The sequence below is a fragment of the Botryllus schlosseri genome, chromosome 4, assembly GCF_051294905.1.
Source record: "Botryllus schlosseri isolate E-star chromosome 4, Bs_hap1, whole genome shotgun sequence".
NCBI lineage: Eukaryota > Metazoa > Chordata > Ascidiacea > Stolidobranchia > Styelidae > Botryllus > Botryllus schlosseri.
Genome location: NC_137239.1, coordinates 4,381,010 through 4,394,045, shown reverse-complemented (window position 1 = coordinate 4,394,045; position 13,036 = coordinate 4,381,010). Strand labels below are relative to the sequence as shown.

Below are 13,036 nucleotides of genomic sequence, written 5' to 3'. Positions count from 1 at the left end.
GTCGAGTCAATACAAGAATTTACTCGACTCGGTTCCGGTCATTTCACGCATTTAAAAAAAATGACTCGATTTGTTACAACCATACGTGAATTTGTTAAATACAATATAGTAAAGAAATCAATTTTTCAATATTTCGATCATAGAAGAATACTTACGGAATTGACAGATGTACCTCCTCCTAGGTAAGTCACAGCCTCTGGCTTCCCATATGAGATTCCTGTAGTCGGAGCAACTGCCAGAATCCGTATCATGGTCTTTTCTAAATATAATATCTGAATTTAGTAGCGATTGGTTATCCGGTTGGATCAAAAGGAAGAAAAAAAACATAGGTTGCGTTCACCAAAGCTTCGCTACTGCCAACAAACATCTCGAAAAACGGATTTAATCATTGTTGCAATTGTGTGTCACATAAAAACGTTACTTTCTAAACTATGATTGGCTTTTATTACCCTTCCAATTTAAATAAATTCGGAGAGTAACAAGTACGACAAGTATGATGATGCGATAACGCGTGTCGGGGCAGAATGTGAATAAAATTCGAATGAATTATTATCTTATCGGACAGTGTATTTTGCTGTTGAGTGTTGATGCGTCAATTGCATGGATACAAGGTCATTTCCCCGTATGTTACTTAATTATCCGTCTAGATCTGACTCTCAGTAGAGATAGCGTTGAATGTGAATTATTCCAATCCTCCTTAATAATATCCATCGTGTTTTGACCAGGGCTTTGTAGTCGGAGCCGGAGCTAGGAGCTGGAGCCCGGAGCCGGAGCCGGAGCTGGAGCCCGGATCCGAAGCTGGAGCCCCGGAGTCGTGCATTTTTACCGGAGCCGGAGCCGGAGTTCTACATAAAATTAAGCCAGAGCCGGAGCTGGAGCCAGCTATTTGAGGAGTAGCTCCGGTTCGACGTATTTTATAAGATGCTATTATATATGCAAAAACCATATCTGATGAGTTGACATAATTCAACATCAGGCCTTCGCGAAATTCAGAATCTTTTCCTCCTTAGCACTACCTTTTCCGACTAACCATGTTCCTGGGGATGTAACAGCAGAGCAGTCATATGTTCAATGTTAAATTTTCCTACATGAGTGCCGAACCTCGGTATGCGAAATATGCCTGTGAATATTGTGCGTATTCGGCATATCCGCAATTTCATCATCAGCACAACCTTGTTGGTCAATTGTATACGGTTCGCAAATAATGATCACTATGTATTAAGCGAAATGAGAGAGGAAAAAAACGTGATTTCGTTGCACATGTCGACTAGGGCTGGGCACAATGATTCGAGTACTCGAATCTGAATCGAGTATTAATTGTGATGATTCGAGTCGAGTAGTAAAATACCATATTTTCGAGTACTGAAATGATACGCTTCTCGCCACTGAAAGTAAATTTATCAACAAGAATTATAGTTACGACAGTAATTTTCACTGTTGAAGCCTTGAAACCTTGATTGGCCGTATCGTAGCATACAAAACATCTAGCACAAAGCCACGAGCGTTTCTGGAACTAGCACATTTCAGAAGTCATGATCAACCCACCACATTGTCATGACCAAGTCGGTATGGTCGAAAAAACACCAAAGTATCTTTAATGTGATGGATAACAGGCAATATATTCTTTGTGGTGGCATAAAAGGTGCATATTTGAACTTTGACATATTACATTCCGTTATGACGTCATAATGAGTATTACTCCACTCAACTCAACTCGGAGCATATTGCGCGCTTCAGAATCGAATCACCCAGGTACTCGATTTTGCCCAGCCACGTTGACATGACGATCATGAGCCGAGAAATTCCATCTCATCGTTGCTATGAATCGGATAAGCAAATACTCGTTCTTTCGCGATAGTTCTTTAATTTGGCCGCGAAATCGGACAGTGTTATTGAGTAAACAATTATGCATGCTAATTGGAATTCATTACTGCGCATCATCGCCATTCACTCCAGTAATGATTTTCGAGCGTAAATAGGGGTTGGCAGAAGAGTAGCCGAAAATCCCATGTTTTTTTATGTTGGAGACAAATTACTGATTTGATACGCGATTTCCAATTTGTAATCATCTGCTTCGTAAATTCATTCTTGATGTCTGCTTGATACTTTAGTATTCCCTGATTATCGCACACTGTGACTTGTACATATGCAATGTGCTTATGTGCATACTGCGTAGTTCAATTCGTTATGGGCATGGCGCAATGTGTATGGCATAGTGTTTAATTCGATTATTCGATTTGTTTCAACGGAAAATATTATATTCCTATAAACTTAATCGACACCAGATGGACTGGTAACGAGTGCACTAATATCGAACGTCAAACCATTGGCCATTTGGTAGAAATCGAATTTCTATTGATCACGTCGTTTTATTCGCCCATATTGCTCTTACTACAGTTACAGTTGAATAATAATCGCTCATTGAAAGATTAAATTGAGCTGTATGGCTTAATGTTAACGAGTACAGTGCCAGTGTTAAAACGCCGCATAAGAATTTCAATGCTGTACAAGAGCAATGGCACGGAGTAAAGTGCGTTCTAGTGCAACTATGATGTTATTGACAATTGACAAGTATTCAGTATGTCGTCACAAGCCGGCACGACGGCACCTATGTCTTCATGTATCCGATGTTACTGACGGCTGACGGTATCTAGAGTACTATAGATAACTAATATACGGGTAAATTAGTAATCTATATAGACCAGGGTTGGCCAATCTTTTCGGCTAAAGGACCACATGAAATTGACGATCGAGTGCGCTGCCCACTACACTGTAAAAAATAAAAACCTCGATTTACCGCGAAATGTTTGGAAGCAAGGTAGCCAGACATTTCGTGGTAATCTAACATTACCGTTAGTCAATGTGAATTTAACTTACACTCGTCCGGTAATCTCACTTTACACGCCAGACTGTAATGTTACAGTCACCTCCGGTATATCTAATCTACATGTTCTCCTGTACATTTGCGATCGAGACTGTCATTTCACCGCCTACCTACCTATACATGCTGTCCCTGTAAATCAGGATTACATACCAGCTTGTAAATTCACGTACATCCATACCTATCGCAAAGTAACCCGATGCAAAAATATCGCAACATTTTCTTCACATCCCCAAAACGACATTGGAACAAACTGTATATTCATTCATGATATCACGATGAAGTGGTTATCGATGGAAAAATATTGCTGCTTGAGGTCAAATTCTTCTTTAGGAGACATGCAGTAACACGAGTGCATGGTCTCAAGAAAACGCGAATTAATTCCACCACCGGCCAAACTTCCAATTGTTTCCTTTTCTCGTTCTCATTCCTTCTGTGCAAGTAGTATCTTGCAGTTCCACTAAAAAGAATTCATGCGTAAGTCGCTATATAAAGCAAAGTTCCTAACCTGGACAGTGGACATGACATTATAAAGACTAAGACAAATAGGCTAACAAAAATATAACATGTTTTGAAGTACCGGTACTGGCACATTGTGTGATGACGGCTCCGCCTTTTACATGACATAGCAGAGATTCATGACTTTATATCTGTATTGAAGCAAAAGGTTCCTAATTTAAGGTGGCATGTGTGGCAAACAAATCCAGCAGTGGATGAAAACATATCTATGCTATGGCCCGAAAATGACATTACCAAGCCAACAGTTTCAACTCCTCAGCAGCGGAGTATGCGGTCACTATATAAGTCGACAAATATCCCAAAATAGAACAGAGAATGCGGCGAATGAAATATATCAATCATGAAATCAAAGTCATCGAGGGCTGGTGTGCAGAGTCAGATATTCACGGTAACAAATACTATGTAGTACTGTATTACCTTTTAAGATGCGTATTCCATTCAGCATTCCTAGGAATCTTCAACGATCGTGTCCACTTTCTTCAAGCACAACAAGCTTCGCCCCACCCTTTGCTCAAATCTCACTAATGGCCACTGGCCAGACGACACTCGAACGATTTCGAAATAAATGGTATTCATCCGCTGACACATGACACCAATAATATTTACTGGCCACGTTATAATGTTTGATCTGGGTCGTTTTTTCCATACAGAAACATTTAGCATTGCATATAGTCCCTTTTTCATCTAATTTCGTATAAATTGATATATATTCCATGTGTTGTTCACTACTTACTGTACTTACCTAACCAGACGCTGCTTGTGATGTCACAGTTGTGCGTTGGTTGTTTACAACGAATCTCAGAAAAAGCAGTCACCTAATGTAACCTATTACAGGTCGCCTTATCCGCTATTAACAAATGGTCAGCTGAGCATGCGGTGCTGATATTTCTAGTTTCCCCGAGCAATATTATACATCCTGAACTAATTTTCTAACTTATCAGCCTTATCCGTGACAACGAATGTAACCAGCGAGACTGGCCGTACAGCCATTGCCTTATAATATAATATGGCTACGGTGTACCACATTAGCTACGATTGTCAGTTATTTCTTGTACCCTACTAAGCTTAAATTGATACTAGGGCCAACAATTTCGGTATGACAGACCCCAGTCTCGCAAACGAGGTTCAATCAGGTCAAATCACCTCTAGAATGATATATCAGTAACATTCAGTTCTACGTATACATTGGCTGCAGCGATTTTGAAGCTAATCAATTTTGCCAATATCCCGGTAAACTGCAGTAACGAGTAACTGTCAGTAATTTTGCGAAGAAATTCTGGTAACTTACTTTACAGCTATATTAAGATAATATTACATATCAAAATGTAAAATGACAAGATACGCACAGTAATTGGCTGCGACCGGTAATTCGTGGTAAAATTTACAGAGATTTCCCAGTAAATCTACCAGATTTTTTACAGTGTAGCCGCGCCAGGCACGTAAAAATGTCAAATTTAATATTATTATTACTTGGGTATATTGCGGGTCGACTGTATACCACCCGCTGGGCTCAGTTTGTTAAGACAAGACTATTCGGCATCTGGACATATCGATATCGAAGATTCTCGCTAATATACGACAATCATTTTGTGCCTACATTTCATCGTCGACGATCTTTCTGCGAGCGCAAACGTGAAAAGACTTTCTCTCGTAATTGCGAATATAGTTACATTCAATCGGCTAAATCAGGCGTCTTATCATTGTCAGGTGGGGGTAGGCTACAAAGAAAGAAATCGTGTGACAATTAAACACGCGAAGCGTGAACAAAAATGTTACTACTTTTTTAGTTTATTGTAATGTACGACGATTTACTAAAAATGTGACTGGACCCTGGATATGTCAATGCGTCGGAACTGATATTATAGTCATCAACGTCCCAAGTGTCGCGGACAGACTAATCATATTTTTGGTTTGCCTTGCAAGTTCACAATCTGAGCAATTCAATTTCGATAATATAATGGGAAATTATCTCGCGGGCTACTCAAAACCTTCTCGCGGGCCACATATGGCCCGCAGGCCGCGGGTTGCCCACCCCTTATATAGACAGACACCTTCGATAGTTTTCAGAGCCGGAGCCGGAGCTGGAGCCGGAGTAGTAGTAGTAATGCGGCTCCGGAGCTGGAGCCGGAGCTAATGTATGATAGAAGAAAGCTCCGGAGCTGGAGCAACGCAAATTTAAGGCTGCTCCAAAGCCCTGGTTTTGACATCTCCGTACAGCTATCTGGTTATCCTCACATTTAGGATCAGGTCCGTGTAAGGGCAGTTTTGAAACTAGAATTCAAAATTACAAAATACATTGTAGATATTTATCAGGTCTTGAAGCAAGTGATGACCTTCTTTTACGCTGTACCTGACAATTTTACGGCGAAATCAGGTCCGCGACGAGATTCTGATCCGCTCGCGAAAAAACACATTTGAACGTAATGCGTCGATGAAAACCACAAACGGTGTAAATTTAACCGGTCGCGCTTTTACTTTGAACTCTATTTATTTAGGTATAGCCTGCGTACGTCATATGCCTATCAAGATCTAAAATAAAGCCAATATAACAAAGCCTGTCGTCACAAATAAATGCATGTAACTGTTTCCATGCAGCACGGTCGACCATCGCGGCTTACTGTTGCTTCTTGAGATTGTTTGAGAGATCATCATAATTTGTTTCTATATAACATCCGTCCCTATTTTTTTAATCAATTGACCTTGCCGAGGGCTGGGAAATACTTTTATCTTTATTAGCAGGATTACCTTGAACTAGTTTTATCAATGGGGCACCTCTAGCGAAAGTGATAACCGTTTTAGCCATGCAGTAGGGCGATTTTTAGTGAGATGCCTAAATAAGTCAAAATTTTGTAATGTCGGTGAACTTATCATTCTACATTTTACAGCTTGTAGCCTACTTGATGGGTCTAGCGTTATAGATGGGCCACTGTCCGCTATTTGTGAATCATAAACGTTCAAATCAAGCAAATAGGTTGATATGATTTTATGCTCATCGTACCGTAATATTCTAACCGAGACAAGACTCCCTTGTCATTGGTTACATTGGTTATTATATCAAGTAGCGCAGGATGAAAAATTTTGATGTAGCCAACATTTTCGGATTGAAGCAAAACTGTGTGTCACCAGCAGTTTACACAAAACTTCAATGTTGTCAGCCAACTGTTGCTGTTGAACGGTTTTTCTCTATTCTTGGCAAGCAACTTTTTAAGGACAGACACTTTCAACCCGAGAATGTAGGAAACTATCTTTCGTTGTGCGACATCAAATTCAAATAATTTCTACCATAATTCATGATGTAACTATTAGAATTCTTTATAGGTCTCGATTTCATTAAAATAAAGTTTTTCCATGTAAAATACTGTCAGTTTTCAACTCAAAAAAGATTTTTCAGGCCAAACTACATCGTAAGGATAGACAGTTCCAACCCGAAATAAAAATAAGTAATGGAATTCTAATATTATTCTTAATATCACCTAATTTACATATATGAGGCACAATTTTGTCAAAATTCGTTTTTTAAGCCAAAACATGTCAGAATTTTTATTTTACAGGTCAAAATATTCCGTTTTTCGAGTAAACAAATCTCCCTAGCTCAAAACGATGACCTGTTTTTTAGTCATTGACTTACCGTATTTTTACAAAACAAAAGAATATTAGCACATGTTTAAAGATTAAGGTAATTCGTCGTTTTTCTTTCAGGTGATTATATGTCATCTGACGAAGACTTCATCAGAATTGACAGTACCTTACAGTTGACATTGATATTTTAAATTAGCGATTTCCATTAGTGGGCCTCCGCAGAATTTCAGGTGTACCAGGAATATTTTTGATCTTTAGATAAAAACTGTATAAATATATTGAAAAGAGGCCTCAAGACTAGCATATGTCACTTAACTCTAGATCACTAAGGTTGGGGTCAATTTGACCCCATGTGAACGAATATGTGAGCCATATTTTCATGTGCGATCGGATTGTTCTTGCCAGCCATGTTATCCTAAATTGCTATTATATACACTATCAGTCGGAATAAAGCATTAGACGATTATCGCTAATACCTCGCCGCTATGAGCTATTGATTGAGCATGGGTCAGATTTTGAAAGTATAGTGGGCAGACTAAGTATTTTTCTCCTCATTGTAATCGGATCGATTCCGACTGTTTATGGCTCTTTCGCACTGTTTATCTCACGTGGAGTCAACGAGGCATGACGACAAGCTTTCAGATCTGATGTGGTCAGTTTGACCCCACCTCGCCATTCGTGTAATGGTGTTACGCCTCAGGCGGAACTTTGAAATGGGTAGACAGTACGATTAAAAAAGGGAGATTCGTCGTTATAACGTCCTCCAGGAGGTTATTAGACAGCTGTATAGCGAAATTAGTAAGGAAAAAAGCATATTAACTAGTGGGGTCAAATTGACCCCCCCCCCCCTCGCCATTCGTGTAACGGTTCAAGTCTTAGTGATCTAGGGCTAATGCCGTTTTAACTTCTTCAAAATTCGATAGATATGAGGCATGACCACGTGTGACAATGAAACCAAATATGTTATCACACAAGAACCGCAAAATGATGTCAAAAAATTTGCAGCCTCGTGGTTACGTGAACATGGCTTTTCCATTTTTAGCTGGACAAGCTGTGAACCAGTGGTTCGAAAATCTAGGGGGGCGTTAAACTATTGTAAGGGGTCTGCGAAGACGCCTGAAAGAATTTTTTTTAACTCTGGATGAGTATAAGATGTGTTGAAACTCCCAACTTTTGACAACGGAAATATTACTAATTGTATTGTGATTTAAATGAGATGTATGAGTTGTACCATCCCCACAATGATTTTAGATTTTTTCTGATACCGCACCTTCCACTGATCAGAAAATGTCTCTGAATTACAAGTAACTGGAGAATACATGTACCGTTTTGCGTGAGTTTATGGCCAGAGGCATGTTTGAGCGAAGATCAAGTAGTCTAATAAAAGGGATTCATTACAGTTGGAAATACCGCTAATCACTCCGTAACCTTGCAGGAGCTCGTATCTACTAATATAATTGGCTAGCAACGGTCGCCAAGAGTGTACGCTTCATCTCATCGAAAACAATGCCACGATCCGGGATAGAAACCAAGTCATTCAATTGTTTATAGAACAACATAATGTACAATTTTGAAGCATATTCAAGCATCCATATGATATAATCTCCATCGATATAGCCAGGGATGCATTTTAAACCCTGGTTTAAAACATGTTTTGTTTTTCATTTTTTTAAATACATGTCGTCGCGTATGTTCAAATGTGACGTAATTAGGAATTAAAAATGAGAATTGAAACTATAGGGTAAAGATAGCTCCTTTGCCAAAATATGTACGCACTTATATCTGTTGAACCGAATGTTTTTAGGGTTCCAACCATCCCATATGGTATACGTCGTCTACATCGGTAATTGTCCGTAGGCTCATACAACATACTTTTTTCGAAAGTCTTCACGCAATTAGAACATAATTTTACAAAATAAAAAACAATATTTTAAAGGGCATTTGTTCAAAACCCCGTTTAAAACATGTTTTAAACAAAGCGTTTTAAACAACAACAACCATTTGTTTTAAATGCAGCCCAACATATATCAGAGAAAATTACAACAGTATCTGTACGTTTTATCTTATTTGACCTGAGAAAAAACATAACTACAAATCCGTTGGAAACGGACTTACAAACATTCGAGATATATTTTCAAACCACACCTCATTGGATTTTGACCGTCCCATTCATCTCCCTGAAGCCATGTCCACTTGCCGTCAATTTTTTCCAGACCTTGGAGATAGACTTCGGCACCACTAGAAACAAAAATGATACATGAGAAAACATAGTTTTCAATAAACGGTTGGCTCCTAGCTTATTAGTCGCAATTCTACGACATTAAACCAGTAGTAGTATGGACATAGCAATCCGGTCCACGTTGTTGTAGGATGACGCTTTGAGATGTCCGAATGTTTATTTTCAAATCTCATGAATTCGCAAGAATATGATTTGTGGTTTGATAGACACGAATCAACCTAGATAGGTATATTTGTGTTACATCCAAAATACTGTGTATCAAAACAGCAAGTGTCATAATAGAGAGACATTCGAAAAATAGTTATTCAAAACAGCGAATTTCTAGCGAGGTATTCAAAATATCATGAAAGTATCATGAAAGCGACTCATTCAATATGATGTAAGCTAACCCGAACACACTTGGCCCCTAATGCTATCTCGTTATCTTGAATTACTCGCTTTTTTGAACGCCTACCTGTTTTGACACTGGCTATTTTAAACGCTCCTCGATCTTTAACGCCTTGATATTAGTATATCACCCGCTTGATTTATTGCCTCATGACTTTTATTATAGCTGTTTTGACACGGGTTATGTTACCCGGAAGCAAGATACAGTACGCACATGACGGCCTTTATATAATCCACTATTTCCTTTGTCTTGGGTTCGTGCTGCCATCCGCCTGCGTTTGAACAAAATGCCTTGGAGTCTGGTACGGACCTGTAGTTGCAAGGAGACCAGAAACAGAAGCCGGCTACTTCAAAAACTTCATTTTGAAGTCCGCCTGTAAATGATAATAATAAACTGAATATAGGGTTGTGTTGTGAATTCAAATGCATTTAACACACAGACGATCGAAACAACCTTCTCCTGACAATATTCATTTCTTTAATTTGCACCTGAATTCATCCATAACTCGGCCTCCTATATATGAATAAGCCATTTGAAATTACAATGTTTTATGAGCACGATATGGAATGCTCGAAATTTACAGCATAATCGTATTCAAGTAATATTCTCACGTAATGATGTCACTGAAAAGCGTTCAAGCAATGCACTATGAACAAGGAATTTCGTGGGTTTCGCATAGCTTCTTATCTATTAATAATTATTATCTATTTTATCAATTATCAGGTCGTCTTCCGTCATGAATAAATTTGCAAGATCAGGCATAATGCACATTTAAACGTCTTACAATGACAATTCTTCTGAAACGTTGACTTTGATTCAAAATATGTGCATTTCGCCTGTTTGAGTAACAGCGACCCAACTATCGAGTGCGACATGTAGTAGCATCTGATGACCAAGTAATTACGTTTAGGAAGAGATTCGTAAAACTTATAGAGATCTGTATTCAGCTAGCTGGGTATTGTAGACATGATCTTCCACTACAGTACTCGAACTAACGTCGCTGAGGAAAATATCTTGTGCCCGTCCAAAAAAGGATAAATCCATAGTGTCCTATATGGTGTCGACACAGGCAAATCTCACGGCTCAGTGAAATTGATTCACGTCACAATTTCCATTTGGCTACAGGCAATTTGACGGCCATTTTTGACCGGCTTTCCGAGCATTAAATTTTGTAAAACGGGTATCAATCGAAAGCTGACTCTGCACTGATTACGAAAATATAAATTTTATTCCGCTCGTGGCCCTGAAACTCCTAAAATCACCCTCGAATTTTTCATTGTTATGGAGATTGAAATTTTGACGCAACAATGCTGTCTGGCGAAACGAGAGAGTAGCTCAGGACGCAACAATGCTGTCTGGTGAAACGAGTGAGTAGCTCAAGAGAAAAAGAGCCAGACAGCATTGTTGCGTCCCAATGCCAATCTCCATAACAATGAAAAATTCGAGGCCGATTGTGGGAGTTCCAGGGCCACGAGCGGAATAAAATTTATATTTTCGTAATCAGTGCAGAATCAGCTTTCGATTGATACCCGTTTTACCTTATTTAATGCTCGGCAAGCCGGTCAAAAATTAACGTCGAATTGCTTGTAGCCAAATGGAAATTTTGACGTGATACAATTTCACTGAGTCGTGAGATTTGCCTGTGTCGACACCATATAGGACACTATAATAAAACTATGCAAACGTGGTCCGTCTTAGAGTGCTGACGTATAGATTACGCCGAGATTCCATGCACTTTCACGACTATATACTCTTAGCGAAAAGGGTGTGTATTTTTAACCCGTGTTCCACCCCTGATATACGGATGTGGATATAGTATATGAGCATGGATTAGGATTAGGATTTGAAAAAACAGGATTTGTGAAATTTTGTCGGATTTGGATTGGATTAGGATTAGAGATTTTGTTCTGAACGGATTAGGATTTGGATTGGATTTACCTATTTTCTGGGAGATTGATATGTCGTGTGGCGAATGGCGATAAACTTTATTCAGATCAGTTATAAATGTACTTAAGGTTACTAAGTTATCTTGAATCAAGGCAATCGTTGGCTGTGAAAGAAAATTTTCCAATCCCTCCCTTGCATAAATTAGCATTTTTTTCTGAATTTCCAGTTGGAATCGGATTAGGATTGGACATGGACTTGAATATGAAAAAGTTATGGATTAGGATTTGAAGATTCGGATTTGGATCGGATTAGGACATGGAAATTCCAAATCCGCTCATCTCTGGAATATACACACCTAACACAAGAAACCAGAACTTACGTCAGACTTATAAATCGAGTACAACATTTTATGACCGCGATATAATTCTGAGTTAGGTTTTGATTTCGTGTAGTGTAGTACTTTTTAGTGTCTTTGGGTGTGGATACACACTCTTTTCGCTAAGAATATACGGTGTAGAGCAGGGGCGGGCATCTTCTCCAGTCGGCGGGCCGGACACAGGAAAATTAGGAACTTTGCGGGCCGGATTGCTGAATCGATACATTATTCGCCAATTTATCCACATATACAAGGAATACATCGTATTTTAAGACGGTATTTTAACGACAGCAATATAACCTTAAAGTCATTTCCCGCCAATAATGACGAAGACAATGTGGATTTGAGAACAGCATTATCATACAGGCACCACAATGTCTGCTTCTCTCTGATCAATCAACACACGGTGCAATATCCTTAATTAAGATTTCAAGGCGTTCAATACGCCCGATGCCCCAAATGTTCTAAGATATCAATTCATTGGGGTTTAGTAGGTGACGACACAGCGTGGTTGTTCAACTGTGTGGCCTATTTTATCTTGATATTGAATTCATGCGGCCCGCGGCCTCTACGAAATTTGAAAGTGGCACCCGACCCGTGTTGAGTTGGCGACCCATGGCATAAGCGGTGTCTTACAGAAGCCTACACGTGTGCCGTGCTACAAATCGACGGTTACGGAATCAAAAATAAGAAATATCGACCTTGTGCAAATGATCATTGTATTCGACAGACACCATGATTACCGCAAATGACGTTAGGGTATAGTACATCGTAAATGCCGATAATGCAATAAGTCTTCTCGCTTCGACGAACTTACGCGTATAAGCGTCACCCTCGCTCGCTGCGCATACATGTGTATAATGACATACAGTCGGGTTGCCATACGTCCAAAATTTCCCGGACATGTCCGGAATGTCACTGTTAAAACTGCGTCCGGGATTAATTTCTAAAATATGCCTAAATGTCCGGAATTTTGAAGGCTTGAAGGAAGCTCATAATTTTTTCGTAAATCAACGTAAATTAATATTATTTTTGGGCAGATTTATGCTACATGAAATTGTTTTCGCTAAGTATCACGTATATGGGTTTTAATATGGGTACTGCCCCCCTCGCAAAAAGTGCGATCAAAAATAAATAAAAATAACATTCATCATTTACAAAAATAAG

General features: G+C 39.2%; 1 protein-coding gene and 1 long non-coding RNA gene across 2 annotated transcripts in view; both read right to left on the bottom strand.

Moving 5' to 3' along the window:
• LOC145437976 (uncharacterized) overlaps positions 1–13,036 on the bottom strand; it is a 574,293-nt gene that overhangs the window by 240,332 nt on the left and 320,925 nt on the right. The window lies entirely within an intron of this gene.
• On the bottom strand, positions 3,090–4,816 carry LOC145437914 (uncharacterized). Its single transcript, XR_013914779.1, has 2 exons — positions 3,818–4,816; positions 3,090–3,341 (listed from the first exon to the last, which is right to left on the bottom strand). It is a non-coding gene; the product is annotated as an uncharacterized LOC145437914 (long non-coding RNA).